The sequence below is a fragment of the Podarcis raffonei genome, chromosome 10 (genome assembly GCF_027172205.1).
Source record: "Podarcis raffonei isolate rPodRaf1 chromosome 10, rPodRaf1.pri, whole genome shotgun sequence".
Lineage (NCBI taxonomy): Eukaryota > Metazoa > Chordata > Lepidosauria > Squamata > Lacertidae > Podarcis > Podarcis raffonei.
The window spans coordinates 61676926-61694444 of record NC_070611.1 but is presented as its reverse complement, the minus strand read 5'-3'; positions in this window follow the sequence as shown (position 1 = coordinate 61694444).

Genomic DNA, 17519 nt, shown 5'->3' with positions numbered 1-17519 from the left:
AGAGACCTGCTATAGAGGTGGCAAACTGAGGCAGGGCTGCCAAGCAGATGGCAGATCCAGCCTCCAAGGAGCATGCCACAGCTGTTGCTGCCACCGCTATGGCAGTAGTTCCTTGGAGGCTAGATTTGTTTCCCCTGTGGATCATGCCACCTGAGGTGGTGACCTTACCTTGCCCCATGGGTGGGCCGGCCCTGACTAAATGCCAAAACAGGCTTCTAAGCAGGTTATACAGTACAAGAGCCAGTTGTACAAGCATTCAGATAGAAAGACCCGTCATTAAAATGTGCAACAGCAAAATCCCATCAGAACGACAGAGCAATGGAAGATGCTCAAGAGAGCAAGGGAATGCCTGTGTAAACAGGTGCATTTTCAAACACCAGTGGAATGCCAGTAGAGAGGAAGACCTCGTATTTCAGCCGGGGGGTGGCATTCCATAAGGTCACTGCATACAGTGAAAAAGCCCGCCTTCATGTTGCCACAAGCCACTACTCATCAAGCAATGGAATGAACTGAGTTCCATTCGTTGATCTTTATGCCTTTAGTGGGAAATGGAGGGGAAGTTAGTCTTTCAGGTATACTGCTCTAGAGTTGTTTAGGGTCTTACATGCAGGCAACAGGACATTTAATGTAGGTTGGTGGTTAATAGGCAGAAAGTGCAGATCCCTCAGCACTGGGGTGGGGGTGGGGAATGGGTGCCCAGTACGAGCCACTGAGCATAAATATGCTGCATGAATAGGGCTTGGCAGATATGAAATGTTCAGTGGACAGCAGTGTTGCAAAAGGAAGAGCAAGCAGTACATAAACAGATAGAGATGATAGATAGATGATGATAGATAGATAGATAGATAGATAGATGATAGATAGATAGATAGATGATAGATAGATAGATAGATAGATAGATAGATAGATAGATATAGATAGATAGATAGATAGATAGATAGATAGATAGATAGATAGATAGAGATAGATAGATGATAGATAGATAGATAGATAGATAGATAGATGATAGATAGATGATAGACAGAGATAGAGATAGATATATATCACTATCTATTTTATTTCACTTGAATTGGGAGGTGGGTCATTTTGGCTGAAGTCTTGGAGTTTAAGAAAAGGGGAAGGAAAAAAAGACCTGAAGGGCTTCACCTACATTGATTTTAAAGGAAGAAGAAGATGAAGACGAAGACAAAGACGAGGAAGAAGAAGAAGAAGTTACTGTTTTAAAAAGAGAAGAAATAGGAATTATTTGGGTATTATTGAGGGAACCAAATGAAAACAGAGTAAACGATTTGGGGCATTTCATACCATATGCTTCCCTCACAAGGTAAATAACAACTTGTGGGGGGAATTGGATCAAGAAAATATCAGGGGGGAAGCTTAACCCTTCTCCTCCATGCCACAGACCAAGTTCAAATCAGAATCTCCTAGCAGCTGCTATTAAGTTGTGTGTGAATGAGTGTGTTTTTAAGAAGTACAGGCAATCAAATAATGGATCTCAAAGCATCATGTCTACGTTGGTCATGCTGGTGCTGTTCACCTGAGATGTAGCTAAAGTTTGGATTCTGATCCCTGTCCCTCTCCCAAAATGCTGCGTAAACCTGTGGCATGAGAGCAGAGTGGCCTGCTACGGTTCACCAGCGCACTCTGAGCAGGGCTGCTGCGATCACAGCATTGGTAACCACAACAGTCCCTGTGCTTTGCCGCTTAGACAAATAGTTAAACTCTTAATAGCGAAGCCACAGAACTGTCACTGTCTGAGCCGCAGGATCAGCGGACTGCTGCATGGACGGCACTCTAATTGCTCATTAATATTGGAGACGAGGGTAATTACTCTTGCAAAATCCCATGGCACTTACAAACCTTACTTTTCGCCATTATCCCTTCTCTTCCAGGCTTTAAGAGTTAGGTGGCCTCTCATCCGCTGGAGATCTGTGCACGATTCAGTAGAGCATGGGCGGTTGCGTGGGGTGAAAGTGCCCTTCTGTCCTTCTGCACAATATCAACGTGAGGTGTGGGAAGGTGGGGAGAGGAGTAGCGAAATCAGCACACAACATGCATCTTTATTACGAGCGCATTAAACCCCGTTGAACTGTGTAAGCGAGCAGAACAAAACCCAGTGAGCGAAAAGGCAAAATCAAAGGGCTTTCATTTCCCCCAGTAGAAATGTAACTGCCTCGTTTTACAAAGGCACACACCTGGATTTATTTATTTATTTTTCTACGGCGCCCAATAACTGGTGCTTTCAAGAAGGGACTCTCTTCATGTATCTAACAAATGAAACATGAACAAATCTTAACATTACACAGGAAGGACTGATCAGCCACAACTGTGGTTGTACTGTTGTGCGAGTGCTGTCCCGTGGTTAGAGTGCTGAACTTGGGACCTAGGAGACATAGGAGCCACCTCCTAGGGGCTAAAGTCCCTTCGCCCCACCCACCAAATAATATATTTGAGTGGACCCCCCTCCAAGTTGATGGGCATTGCCATTCAAATAATGTGTGTGTGTGCTGTGTCATGTGATTGATTATGCAGGGCGGGGTTTACCTGCCCTAATATTTCACTCAATTTTGCATTCTAGCTAGGAGACCAGGGTTCAAATCCCCACTCAGCCATGAAGTTCACTGACTGACCATGGACCAGTCACTGCCTCTCAGCCCAACCTACTCTCAAGGTTGCTGTGGGGATTAAATGAGGAAGTGGGAGGAACCACGTATGCTGCCTTTAACTCCTTGGAAGAAAATGTGAGATATGAATGCAATAAAGACACAAGCAATCAAACTGCTCAGATAAGCTCAGAACTGCAGCTACTAGTAGTAGTAGTGCAGTAGTAATTGTAGTGGTGGTGGTAGAGAAAATGCTTCTTCCCATTTCTAAATAATATTAAAATGTCATTATTTTTCATTTTCTTCTCTTATGGTTACTATGACTTCTAGTGTCCCACATCAATTTGGGGATGGGGCCAATGTTTACTTAGGTTTTGTGGTTTTTTTTAGACTTGAAGGGGAAGAAGAAGGAGACACTTTGCCTCCCTACACACAACCCGACTGCACTGCAGAGAGCAGGAGCGTTTGGTTCTGCTGGGTGCTGCTATTGCTTCTTGAGCAAGGCTCAGCTGGAACCAAGAAGCATCCAGTCTAGGGCACCTTCACTTGAGGCGGCTGCCACCACCTGCAGTTCTGTGGTTCACCACATGGGGCAGCCAGACACAGCACTCCTGATGCTCCAATATAACCAAGGCACACAACCTGAGATGGGGTTCTTCAGCTGAAGGGGTAAGATTATAGACATAGGTTTGATTCTCAATGGCTGGAATCACTCTGGCCAGATAGCAAGTTTAGCGTCTCTCCCACAATTGTGTCTGATGCCAGCCTTTGAATTTGCCCTGGAAGTGAATGGCTGCTGTTCAGTCCAATGAGATATTATGAAGCTGCTGTGATTATTGAGTCTGAGCATCTAGACCAGTGTTGATTGGTTACAAGTTGCTGGAAGGAGCAGGAGGGGACAATGCTCTTGTGCTTGGGTTCTGGTTAGCTAGATGGGTCATTGAGCCGATCCAACAGACTCTTCTTATGTTCTTAAGTGAGGGCTCTTCGGGGATTCAAGAAGAGCTTTCACCCCATAGCTGGGCTGGCTCAAGGCATTTTTCTGTCTTAGGCAAAGAACAAAAGGGTGCCCTCTTGCAAGGCACATAAAGAATCCAATTGGACCTGTAGTTGAATCTTCACTGTCCAGTGAAGGACAGAGTCTTTCACTGCACATGAGGGGAACAGGCTACTGTAGTGGGCCCAAGGCAGGTCACATGGCACTCATAGGTTTGGTAATTCACCCAACTCAGCAATTGTCACCTGAGGCAGCTGTCTCACTCTGCCTCATCTTAGGGCTGGCCCTGCCCCATAGTCTACTTTCATAGATGCTTTCAACTGAGGGCATATGGAATGATCCCAAGCAAGCACTCTTCCATTAAGCTATGGGGGGGGGGGCAAAGCACTACACATGGGACAACATTGTGATGAAGGCCAAGCCTACCCTTTCCCTTGATGGTGGTTGGCTGGAGAGGAATCCCGCAGAGGGTGGTTGAAATATTTATTTAAAATATTTCTATTCCACTCTTTGTTTAAGTTACAGCAGAGCAGTTTATAATATATAAACATGCTATGTTGAAATACATATACTGAAAAGACAATGCAAGCTCTCCCTCTGCACGAAGCCCACAAATTGTGAGTTCTAAATATAAAAGAGATTTGGAAGGTCAATTCCCAATAGAAGAACTAGGTGCACTCACCGGTGCTGTGGATACATGTCTTATGCAATAAACACCCAGAATGACTCGACATTTCCTTGAAACAGGAGAGAGCAAGAGGCATTTCTTACAAGTCATAATTCTGTCAGGAGACAGAGAGAAAAAGAACCTAAATCAATTTATTAGAGATCATCTGCATGTATAATTGTGAAAGAGACCCCAGGGCAAAAAACACAGGCCTGCTATAATTTTGACTTTGGGACACTGTACATAAAATATATGTGCTATAAATTTCAATCACTTCCTGGAAAACACTGGTAACTTTCCCAGCAGAGTGGAAAGAAAGAAAGAAAGAAAGAAAGAAAGAAAGAAAGAAAGAAGAAAGATTATATGAACCAATTTCCCATTCACTCAGTAGTGTATTCTTGGTTAGGCTTTGGGTAGCCCAGTGTTGTTTTAAATTGCTTTTAAGTATTTTTATTATTGTGAGTCACCCTGGGCTTTCTTTGGGGTAGTTGGAGTTATTAATTTGAAATAATAAATAAATAACTTTAACCTTTATTTGTGCATATCCTGGTATATGTAACATTTTGAGATGTTTCCTAGTTGCAAACATCTTTTGTGTGTGTCCCCACCACCACCCCATTTATCAAAGCAATTGCAATTGCACTGATGACCCCCAGCTGAAGTCGGAAGTGGTACAAAGCTATGGTGATGTTTTTGAACAGAAAGGAACAAAATGACTTTGTTGAGTCTTCTCTGAGTATAACTTAGCTGGAGACAGCACAGCACCACAAAACTTATAGAAGTCCAATGTAAAAAAATGATTTTAATTATTATTCACAATGATCAGCAGTGGACTTATCTATTTATTGCTTTGGTCGACAAATGAATCTGGAAAAGCCTGGGTAAAAAGAAAAGTTATTAGCTCGTGCCCAAAGCACAAAATCTTGCCACGTTGCCAGGAGAAGGGTGTTCCAGACAACATGTGCCACCACTTGAAAGGCCCTACTCTGAGTAACCGCAAGCTGAATGGTGGGTGACACAGTGGATCATTTATGAATTAACCCAATTCCTTTTGAAGCTTGTAGACATTGCCACATCTTGGGATGGCAAATCCCACAATTTAATTAGCCTCTCGGTGGACTTGTATCTCACATCGGCAAAGCCCTTGTGTCAATTAATGTACCAGAAGAACATTCTGTATGGCTTGACTACTCAAATTCAGTGAATAGAGGGTTAACCTTGATTCCACAACTTTCTGGTCACCCTGCGGTGTGTGTCAACATTTCAGAGGTCTGGGCACAGTAGGGGATTTTTCATACTGTACTACATCCTTCAACAAAGCGGCACCCCGGGAGGCATGAAGGACCATCATTTTATCCTTAAAGAGGAACTTCTTGACTTCCACTGGTTTTCAGCCTGATTCCACTTAAAGGTTCTCTGTAACACTGTCCTCCTTTTGATTCTTTAATTTGATATTTAACAGCTACGATTTGTCACACTAGTAGAAGCTGACACTCCATTCTTGATGCACGTACTGTGAGGATTTGTGACACACCTGTTATGTCATGGACCGAGAGTAAGTTCTGCTCCTGCAACCTGGGGAGGGGAGGGGAGGGGGGAATGACCGAGCTAGAAGTTAAGGCTCGGTGGCATCACACGATCTCCTAATGATACAAAAGTCTTCGGCAATGTGGTGCTACAGCAGGTAACTTGGGTGCATCTAGCTCAATCTTTTGCTCAGTGCAAAATCTGTGATGCAACTACAGCATCCCAGAGAGATGGCCACCCAGCATCTGCTTAAGTACCTCTAGCAAAGGAGAGTCTCTTTAGGCAGGTCAAGCATCTCTTACCACTAGGAAGACTCTCAAAATGTTTAGTTGGAATTTGTTTCCTTGCAATTTCCACCTACTAGTCCTGCCCTCTAGAGCAACAGAGAACAAATCTGATTTAGCTCTTGCATGATAGTTCTTCAGATATTTGAAGACTCCTATCACATTTCTCTCTAAATGCCTCTTCTCCAGGCTAAACGTACCCAAGTGTCCTTATAGGATCTGGTTTCTAAAGACATAAGAACACAATAAGAGCCAGCAAGATTAGGCCAAAAGCCAGTCTAGTTCAGCATCCTGTTTTTGCAACGGCCAACTATGGGAAGCTCAAAAGCAGAATCTGAGTGCAACACCACTTGCTTCACTTGTGATTTCCAGAAATTGGTATTCAAAGGAATATCACCTCTCATGGTAGAGGTAGAACATAGCCAGTGTGGTTAGTAGCTGTCGATAGTCTATCCTCCATTACCTTGTCCAAACCATCCAAGTTGGTAGCCATCACTACTTCACGTGGGAGCAGGTTCCAGAAGATCACCATATTGGTCAAGATCCTCACAAAGTCTTCAGTCCATAAGAAGCAGGGTTGGGGAACATCTTCAGTCCATGGGATGCATTTTCTCATGGTCATATGTCTGGGGGAGCCACAATATACCAGTAGTGGAAGGGACTCAGAGGCAAAAATAGATTGGGTCAGAGGGAAAGTATGGTGGACCAATGGATGCTACTCAGACCTTTGTACAGCAGACCACATTCCATCTGCACAAGAGCCAGGGATATCAGCACACACATCTCTCCATCCAGGGCACAATCCAGCCAGGCAAAAGAACCTGAAGAAAAAGCAAAGGAGAGCTGCAGAGAGGCATAGTCTGAAGATGGTTCTGGAGAGCTATGGGTGTTCCATGGACTGGGTGTTCCCAACCTCTGCTGTAGTTTTCCATGGACAGTAGGGGTTTTATATGAGAGTGTTTGAAAGCAAAGCAACCCCTTGCTTTGACTCAGGGATGATGCAGCACTATAAGATGACCATACCAGAGTATTGGAATCAACTCAATAGCCAAAATGAAACAAACAAACCCACCCCCCCAAGCCTGAATACTTCTAAATGTCAAATTAGGAAGAATGGATGGAAGAAATACCCATTTCTTTTCCACTTTGATGTCAGAGCAACAGTACCACCCCCCTCCCCACCCCCCAAGTTGTGGTAGACTTTGCAAAGCACAAATGGCAGTTTAGACACCCTAACTATTATTGATTGAAAATATTGACAGAAAATCAATCGCATTTAGGCCCCTAAAGTGCCACATGTGCCTTTGAAAATCTATTCCGTGATTTAACATCTCTGAGCTTCATTTTCTCCGTGTGGGAATAAATAAAGCACAAGGTATTAGCTTCACCTCTGAAGAGTTTCTCGAGGCACAGGGCAAGCTGTTCAACTGGTGCAAATTGGCACGGCTTCACCACCTTAATTTGTTAACTCTCTAAAGGGCTTTGGGGTCATACAATAGGAGGCACCACATTTTTTTAAAAAAGGGAATACAGGGATGGCTGTTAAAATGAATTTGTGGAGTCATTAGCTTGGAGATAGAGAAAATCTGTAGTTAGAGTTCATGCACTGTAAATTGTGGTTAAACTTGACTTCATAGCAACAATGGAAGCAGCAGCCTCAGCCATCCAACTTGCATGGGTGGCTTCTCAAGAGCAAGTTCCATTTGTGGGGAACTGGCACACTGTTTGTGTGAATGGACTTAGAAATCAGGTTTCTCTGGGAATTTTCAATTTTACACTTCCCTGTGTAGGGGTGTAAGTGGGTCTTACATCTGAGTAGACACATATAGGGTTGCATTGTTCTTCTTGCATTTTGCTAATTATGGATTAGGTGATTATTTTGGCATAGGGGCTGCCAGCGTGGCACCCATGGGTGTAATTGTACTCTTGAGGTCTTTCCCTGGTGCCCACAATGCTTCTGAGATCCTCTCACTGTCCCTTTGGTCATGAGGCAGTAAGAGCTGCTCAACAGTGGAATGAACTCCCTTGGAAGGCGATGGGCTCTCCTTCCTTGGAAGTTTTTAAGCAGAGGTCAGATGAGCATCTGTCATAGATGCTTTAGTTGAGATTCTATGATTCCATGAAGTGCATATTTTGAGTCACAATTCATTTAAATTTTTGACTCTGAATATTTCAGAGAAGATTTTAACACAGATGCTTTATTTTAAAAAATACAGACTAATACTGAAGTGAGAAAGAATGTAATCAGAAGTCCACATTAGGAATAGATGAATCTGTCAATTTCGGTTCATCTCAGTTACACATTCTTGGCTGGATCATAGAATCATAGAATCATAGAATCATAGAATTGGAAGAGACCACAAGGGCCATTGAGTCCAACCCCCTGCCAAGCAGGAAACACCATCAGAGCACTCCTGACATATGGTTGTCAAGCCTCTGCTTAAAGACCTCCAAAGAAGGAGACTCCACCACACTCCTTGGCAGCAAATTCCACTGTCAAACAGCTCTTACTGTCAGGAAGTTCTTCCTAATGTTTAGGTGGAATCTTCTTTCTTGTAGTTTGGATCCATTGCTCCGTGTCCGCTTCTCTGGAGCAGCAGAAAACAACCTTTCTCCCTCCTCTATGTGACATCCTTTTATATATTTGAACATGGCTATCATATCACCCCTTAACCTCCTCTTCTCCAGGCTAAACATGCCCAGCTCCCTTAGCCGTTCCTCATAAGGCATCGTTTCCAGGCCTTTGAGCATTTTGGTTGCCCTCCTCTGGACACGTTCCAGTTTGTCAGTGTCCTTCTTGAACTGTGGTGCCCAGAACTGGACACAGTACTCCAGGTGAGGTCTGACCAGAGCAGAATACAGTGGCACTATTACTTCCCTTGATCTAGATGCTATCCTCCTATTGATGCAGCCCAGAATTGCATTGGCTTTTTTAGCTGCCGCGTCACACTGTTGGCTCATGTCAAGTTTGTGGTCCACCAAGACTCCTAGATCCTTTTCACATGTAGTGCTCTCAAGCCAGGTGTCACCCATCTTGTATTTGTGCCTCTCATTTTTTTTGCCCAAGTGCAATACTTTACATTTCTCCCTGTTAAAATTCATCTTGTTTGTTTTGGCCCAGTTCTCTAATCTGTCAAGGTCGTTTTGAAGTGTGATCTTGTCCTCTGGGGTGTTAGCCACCCCTCCCAGTTTGGTGTCATCTGCAAATTTGATCAGGATGCCCTTGAGTCCATCATCCAAGTCATTGATAAAGATGTTGAATAAGACCGGGCCCAAGACAGAACCCTGTGGCACCCCACTAGTCACTCTTCTCCAGGATGAAGAGGAACCATTGATGAGCACCCTTTGGGTTCGGTCAGTCAGCCAGTTACAAATCCACTGAGTAGTAGCATAGTCAAGACCGCATTTTACCAACTTCTTTACAAGAATATCATGGGGCACCTTGTCAAATGCCTTGCTGAAATCAATCAAATCAATGGCATTTCAAATAAAATAAAATAAAATCAAAATGTATTGGTCAACCAAATACAGGTTATAGCCAAAAAAAACTAGTAGGCAAACAGATTTTAGCAAACAAAGTTAATAAGAACAGCAGAATAAAACACATGTAATAAAACACACATAATAATAAAACATAAATTCAAAAACATGTGTGGCACATATCTCAGGTCACAAGGCTAAACTCATAGTCTTTCTTGAGTTGGGAAGGTTTTGCCACAAACTTTGGTGCATTGAACATAACATGCTAGATAGCCGATGCTTAATTTTGTCAGTGTCATAAAGGGTGGCCATCGGCTCCACCCTTTAAATACTTTGCTCTAGGCATTTCCTATAACTTACCACACAACATATAGTTTATAATGCCCTCTGTTCTAGGGTATCCACAGATACAAAAGCACTGTTCCCTAGGAATTTTCTTGTAACTCCCATCCAAAAATTCAGAGAAGGGAAGCTTTCAAACGGTGGTTCTGTTTTGGTTCACTCTTTGTTATGGGAAGTGCAAATTGTTTTTGTCCCTGACTCTGCTCAGTTGCTTTGGGTCCAGGTTTTGTGATGTCCTCTTCTCTTTCATTAGTTTTTCCGACTGCTTACTTGTATTATGCAACTTAATAATGAAAAGCAATTCCATCCCAAAAGGAAAGTGTGAGTTAGGCAGGTTCTTCCCCCATCCTGAGGACTCTGAATGTGGAAGTGACATCGGCCAGGAACAGAGTGACTTATCCATCCCTGGCTGCTGGAGGAGGGTCATGGATGAAAAAAGATTCCAGTGTGATTATGTCAAAACATGGGTTAAGATGGATGGGGAAGAGGACACTTTGCAGATGCTGCTTTCAGTGTCAATCCTGTGCTTTTTGCAATATACAGCCTTGTTCCTCAGCATAAGGCATCTGTGTGCTCTTCTGAGTTACTAATAAAATGCTTCCTTTCATCTCAGCCTTCCAATGTGCTTGCTCCACCTAACGAGAGTGTGGGAGGCTAGAAGAATTCCTGACAATGTGGTAACATTTAAGATTTCCAGTGCATTAATACTGACATTTTGTCTTCTAAACAATCACAGGTAATGAAGGTCAGTACAAGCAAACATTCTGTCTATGGCCCTTAGTTGAGAGCTGGCTGTGCTTGAACGTCACAGCAGGAGACTGCCAGGCTTAGAGTCTTTCCTCTGCGTGGCTTCCCTTCCGAGGACTCATTGCAGCTGGCTCCAGCATATGGTCGACCACGGAGATATTTTGTGGGGTCCACTGCCTCAGTAACTATTTAATGATTAATTACTGCTGGCTAATGTCAGGATGAGATGCTGAAACCTGCCGGCGAAAGTCTTAACTATGGGAAATGGCAGCAGACAGACTTTCTCCCCCACCCCCACAAAGAATAAGTTTTCTTGCTCAACATCGCCACAGGTCACATTTGATACAATTTGCAGATAGAAAGATGTGGGAGGAAATGCAACAAGTGATCCAGGAATACACAGTTGTCTGTGGCTCATCCTTTCACTAGTGGGTGGTATGTTCATGATAGCCTTATGGGGTTAATACTACCCCTGGAGTTCCATGATATTTTGGAGCACAACAGTCAATGCAAATTGTCCAATGATAACCTTTTAAAAAGATGGTCCTGTCTGCAGGGGTGGACACTTAAATGCTTCAGTCCTAACCGTGCCTACTCTTTGAATTCAGTGGAGCTTACTCCAAGGGAAGTGGGGTTAGGATTCCAACCTTGTTCATCATAAAAAAGAGAGGGAATATATCACCAAAAGAAAAGAGGACAAAAGTTGCATATGCCACATAGAGATGCAAATGTTGAAACTGTTATTATAATTTCATTACAGTATAGAGGCAAATTGGGAGCGGGTGATATATTTGCCTGCTCAGTCTTGTTCTCCAGGTGCTAACTGAAGGCCCCTCTGCTCAGTGGTGTTGTGTGAGCCTGTAACACCTGGGGCAGGTGTGTTTGTGCCAGGGGATGCTGGGGACAGGGCTCGGAGGGAGAAGGAGCCCACCCCAGCACCCCAGCAGCTCCTTTGGCCACAGTGGCTCACAGAAGTGGGGTTGATGGAGCTAGTTTCTCCCTTGGTATTACTGGCGCATTAATAATAATAATAATAATAATAATAATAATAATAATAATAATAATAATAATAATAATTTATTATTTATACCCTGCCCCTCTGGCTGAGTTTCCGCAGCCACTCTGGGCGGCTCCCAATCAAGTATTAAAAACAGTACAGCGTTAAATATTAAAAACTTCCCTGAACAGGGCTGCCTTAAGATGTCTTTTGAATGTCAGGTAGTTGTTTATCTCTTTGATGGGAAGGCGTTCCACAGGGTGGGCGCCACTACTGAGAAGGCCCTCTGCCTGGTTCCCTGTAACTTTGCTTCTCGCAATGAGGGAACTGCCAGAAGGCCCTCGGCGCTGGATCTCAGTGTCCGGGCTGAACGATGGGGGTGGAGACGCTCCTTCAGACATTGAGGGACAAGCTTCGGCCCCGTGGTGAGAAATGGCCAATGGAGCTCATTCATCCCTCAGCTACAGTACTGCTGTCGATGGGTGATTGCAGGGGATTGCAGCATCAGTGTAGGGACTGCAGCATCGGAGAGATGCTGCGCTGCCACCTCTTGATGCTTCTACTCCCAGGCCAGGCCTCAGCCAAGAGTGGAGCAGCTGCTTCTGCTGCCTATGTCCCAACCCTGAAGGCCAGCCTGGGCATGGCTTCCTTCAATGAGGGAACTATAGTGCACCCCCTCAAAAAATGTACCAGGGCAACGTCCCCCATGCTACCCCACTGCCTCTGTCCCAAGCTGGATGAGGGCTGTTGGTCAAGCCCAAATTGGATCCGGGGTGTGGGTTTTGCATACTAATCCTAATCCTAATCCTAATAAATAGGTTGGAGTGTTTTTCTCCAGCTTCGTCTTATTCAAAAACTGCACCATCTCAAACATTACTGAGCCATTGTGGTAGTTTGTAGAGTGCTGGCCTTTGGTCGGGGAGATTTAGGTTCAAATCCACACTCAGTCTTGAAGCCCACTGGGTTCTCTTGTGACATCAACTGCCATTTCTCAGTCTAAACCACAAAAAGTTGTGAATGGAAAGGGAATGGAGAGTCCTCTGCATTGCCCTGAGCTCTTGGAGGACAAGGTGGGGTGAAATTTGATTAATAAGAATATGTGATTGAGGGAGAGCTAACATCTAAAATCCATAAAGTATACTGTGGCTTTTGAAGGGCCAAAATGACACTCTAATTTCATTTGGGCGATCTGGCTTATTTATATCCAAATTTTATGGTGCTTGAACATTCAAAGTTGCTGTGTTATGATGAGTTAACGCCAGTGCTCAGATTGTTCAGCAGCCAAATAACAAATTCTTCTAATGCCATTTTATGACACCTGAAAGGCATTAAACAAAATATCACTGCTCCATAAAACAGTAGAGCAGTTTTCCATACACTGTTTGTATGCAGATCCTGTCTTAGACTCCAGCACACATCTCAACTTATGTTTAAAGTCTAGAGTGAATGACTATGATGAATTTATGCCTCCCTGATAGCTCTATTACTACAATATAGGTGGTGATATCAATGTGTGGGTGTGTGGTTAGGATCACATCCTCTGGCCCCAACCACTCCCATATTTATGAACACTGTCTTTTCCTTCAGACGTCCCTATTTTCATTGGACAAATGTTGGAGGGTATGGAATTATGTAACCCCTGAGCCAAGGAGATAAGTAACTATACAACCTTTAGGAGACATCTGAAGTCAGCCCTATATAGGGAAGTTTTGAAATGTTTAATGTTTTATTATGTTTTTATGTATGTTGGAAGCTGACCAGAGTGGCTGGGGCAACCCAGTCTGGTGGGAGTGGTATAAATATGATTTTTCTAAAAAAAATATTTATTTATTTATTTTATTGTTATGGAATAGGACGGGCCTATTTTCAGCAGAGAAATGTTGGAGGGGTGTGTGTGTGTTTGTGTGTGTGTGTGTGTGTGTGTGTATCTCCATAATAACAAAGCACTCCATTTTGCACTGCCAATAGCCTCTCCTCTTCTATAGGCTTCCCTTGCTCCTATATTCTACTAGGCACCAGCTTCTCTGAACAGCTTTGAGGCTATCCACAGTAGACAATCAATAACTGCTTATTTTATTTTCAAATGCATTTTATTGAGAGTCTCGTCACGTTGACAACACCCTTCTTACAAGCCTATGGGGCTGATCCAAGAGGTGTCTCCAACTTGAAAATTTCACATGCTATGATAAGAATAACTAATTTCCATGCCCCCAAAGAAAGAACACACCGCAGAATAGTTCAGATCAGTGAACAGGTTGGGGGAATAAGGCTGTGTTTAAATGGCAATAGGTTTGTTAGAAAAGGGCTATAGAGGCAAACAGGGGAGACTGATGCATTCGTTGCAAAAGAAAAAAGGGGAGGGAGTGATGCAGATGGAATATGGGGAAAAGACAAACATTAATGAAGTGAGACATTTTGTTTTGCAGTCACCCTAATGGAATGGCTTTATTTTTAATGCAGGAAGAAAGAACAAGACAGATTTGTGTGAGAGAGAGAAAAGAGGTGTTTGCACATAATATTTCATGGAAAAAGTTCAAAGACAGCTTAACCTTGTAAAAATGTTACCTCTGAAACACCACCACGATCAGTGGCTATATGAATTATTACCACTTCGCTTGCCCGCATGACTTTTTCAGTATGTATCTAACTTGTGCATTCATTAGTTGGGCCGTTTCCCCTTCACTCTAATGCTCGCTCTTTTCAGAACGTCTGACTCTGCCCCGAAGCTCATTTTCTTCACTGCTTTCATGGTTTGGTTAAATACTCTGGGATAGTGGTTATCTCTCCCTTTGCATACTGTAAATAATAGAACTGTGGCTCTACCTGGCTTTTTTCTTTAAAAAGGTTTCAGTATGGGGAGGGCAGTGAGTTAAGAAAGAAATGCGCATCAGACCGTCTATTTTCAAAAAATCCCTTATGGTATTAGAAACCCTTTAATTTTTTGAAAGCATGGTTTTGATGATGAGACTTGCAGCAAATCTGCAATTTCTAAACTCGAAACTCTTTTAATTTCTTGAAAGCATGGGTTTAGCAATGCTTAGAAGTTGCAGTAAATGCAAATTTTAATGGGGACTTAAATCGCAGATTAATGTGGATACAGGAATGAATAGATTTATGGATGAAAACACATGACATTGACTGCTCTCTCTATCCCTAGCTGTTCCTAAGCTCATCTACCAATAAATAACCACTCCCAAGCTCAATATGATGCACATTTGCTAGGAAGTTTATGGTGTTCAATGAGAATTGCTTCCAAATAAACATGTCCATTGCTTTCCCCCCCCCCGAAAGAATGTTTTGGGGTACTCTCATTTTCCTGCTCATATTGAAATACTGCCCCTCAATAAGGCCAAACATAGATTCACAAAATGTTTAGGGATATGCATACCCCTGTGTACCCCCAGAAAAAAGCACTGAGCACGTCTACGAGGAACAATAATGGTTTGAAATAATTGTTTTTGGTAGGTTTCACCACCACCACAACCACCCTCAGTATTTTACCAGTTTGTTATTGCATGACTGGTTATTGCATGTTCTGATATCTTTTTTTCCCTGTGGACTGTAATTTGCAACTGGAGTTAAACCAAAAAGGAACAAACTGGATGTGAGAATCCTGGAAGAAAAAAAAAATGGAATCCATTCCTTTCATCTCCCAGTGCCACCATCCACAGTTTTTATAATTATTAATTTACTTTTAAGTAAAAAGGGGAAAAAAGTTGTTCCATTAAGTGGATATAGCTTTTTAGTGAATTTAAAAGACTTTTAAAAATTAATTATTCTATCCAATAAATCAGTTACAGTCCAACTAGTCAGTGAAAGAGTTGTGAATGGGTTTTTATTTTATTTTAATATGAAGCTACCGTAAAGGCAAATTTGGAAGGTTTTGCTCAGAAGAATCTTTAACAGCATATCAAAGAAAACAAAGAAAGAGTCTTTAAAAAAATCACAGTCTTTTGCAGGAGAATTTCACTTGAGAAAAGATTCGTGCAGGCAGTTAATCAATCTCTGCTGGATGTATCATCTGCCTCTCACCATTACTAAATATCCTGTTGCAGGTCCAATCCTGGAGAAGCCACATGGCAACAGGGGAGGACAACTGTGGGCTCAGAAGGAAAAAACCAGGAGCTGCTGCTGTCACTTCAGGTGGTTCTCTCACTCTGCCTAACAGTAGGGCCGGCCCTTTGGAAGGTACAATATGTTGGGAAATGATCATGTGCTCAACAAGAGGCAACTTTTGAGTATGGCCTGGCAAACATGCCCAGTAGTGGGATGCTTTGGAGCAGCTGGGTAAGGCAGTAGTTACGACTCCTTTCACTGGGCTGCACACACACTGATTCTTCCCTCCCTTCCTTCACCCTTGCACGATTGCATGCATGCGCAGTTCACATGTCTGTAGTGTTTTAGTGGTGGCCTTCTCTACAGGGGTGATTGTAAGGAGAGGCTGTAGTTCTCCAAAACCTCCAGAATTCCATTGCTTCCCAATTGCTTTTGGGTGGGAACATTTTCAGTACATAACTTTCCAGGGCTCACCACCTGAGTTCATCATCAAAAGGAGTAAAAGTTGTGGCTCTGTTGATCATGAGAAGAGCTTTCTGGATTAGCCAGTAGTCCAGCTAGACCAGCATTCCTGTTCTCACAACCAGATGCCTATGGGAAACCCCAAAGCAAGATGTGAGTGCAACAGAATTCTTCCTTCCTTGCTGTTTCCACCAGCTGGGGTTTGGAAGTGGACCACCTCCGACAGCTGAGGTAGATCGTACTCATCAGGGTTTGTAGCCATTCTAAGCCCCACCCTCTGTGAATCTGCCTAATCCTCTTTTCAAACCATCCAAATTGTTGGCCAGCAATTCCTCCTGTGGGAACAAATTCCAGTTTAACCATGTGTCGTGGGCAGATTGAAAGAAGATAAAACCCCTACCAGAGAAGAATGGTTCAGCAAGACTATGCTGGAATGGCAAAAAAGGACTGGAAGAATCAGAAACCAGGAAGATAAAAACTTTACTAAGGAATGGAGAAAATTTATAACTTACCTTGGAGAACACTGTAAACAGTTACGATCATTAGCAGGACTGCAATAACAGTAGTAAGAACTATGTAATAAGAACTATGAATACAATGGAGTTTCTTTTTAAAAAATGGAGGACAATATAAGATGCAGTGGAAAGGGACTAACAGTGGAACCCACCGAGGGGGGAGGGAAGTCCAAGGATTTGTGGAAATCCTATATTTTTGTGATTATGACTTGTGTTTGAATGTAAACTTTCACTGGAAAACCAAATAATATAGAGATAGATAGATAGATAGATAGATAGATAGATAGATAGCGGGAAAATTTGGAACCAGCAGGACCAGACTTTCCTAAAGAATTGGAAGAAGTTTGTGATATATTTTGGGGGGGGATGTACTCAATTGACATCACTTGCAGGGTTACAAGAAGTTTTGTAAGAAGAATTATATAAATTATTGTGAAAAGAATTAAGAATAAGTATATTTTAAGATTTGAATTTATAGCAATAACTATAGTAATAAAATGCAGAATTAGAAAGGATTTTAGAAAACCATTAGTCGAGGTTGAAGGAAGTCTCAGGCTGAGATAACCAAAGAATTTGAAATGATGTTTAAAAGGATGATATGCTGGAAAAATGTGTAAAAATCAATATATATAGATAAATATATATTTATTATTTATACCCCACCCATCTGGCTGGGTTTCTCCAGCCACCCTGGGTGGCTTCCAACAGAGATTAAAAATACACTAAAACATCAGTCCTTAAAAACTTCCCCAAACAAGGCTGCCTTCAGATGTCATCTAAGCATCAGGTAGTTGTTGATCTCTTTGACATCTGGTGGGAGGGCGTTCCACACGGAGGGCGCT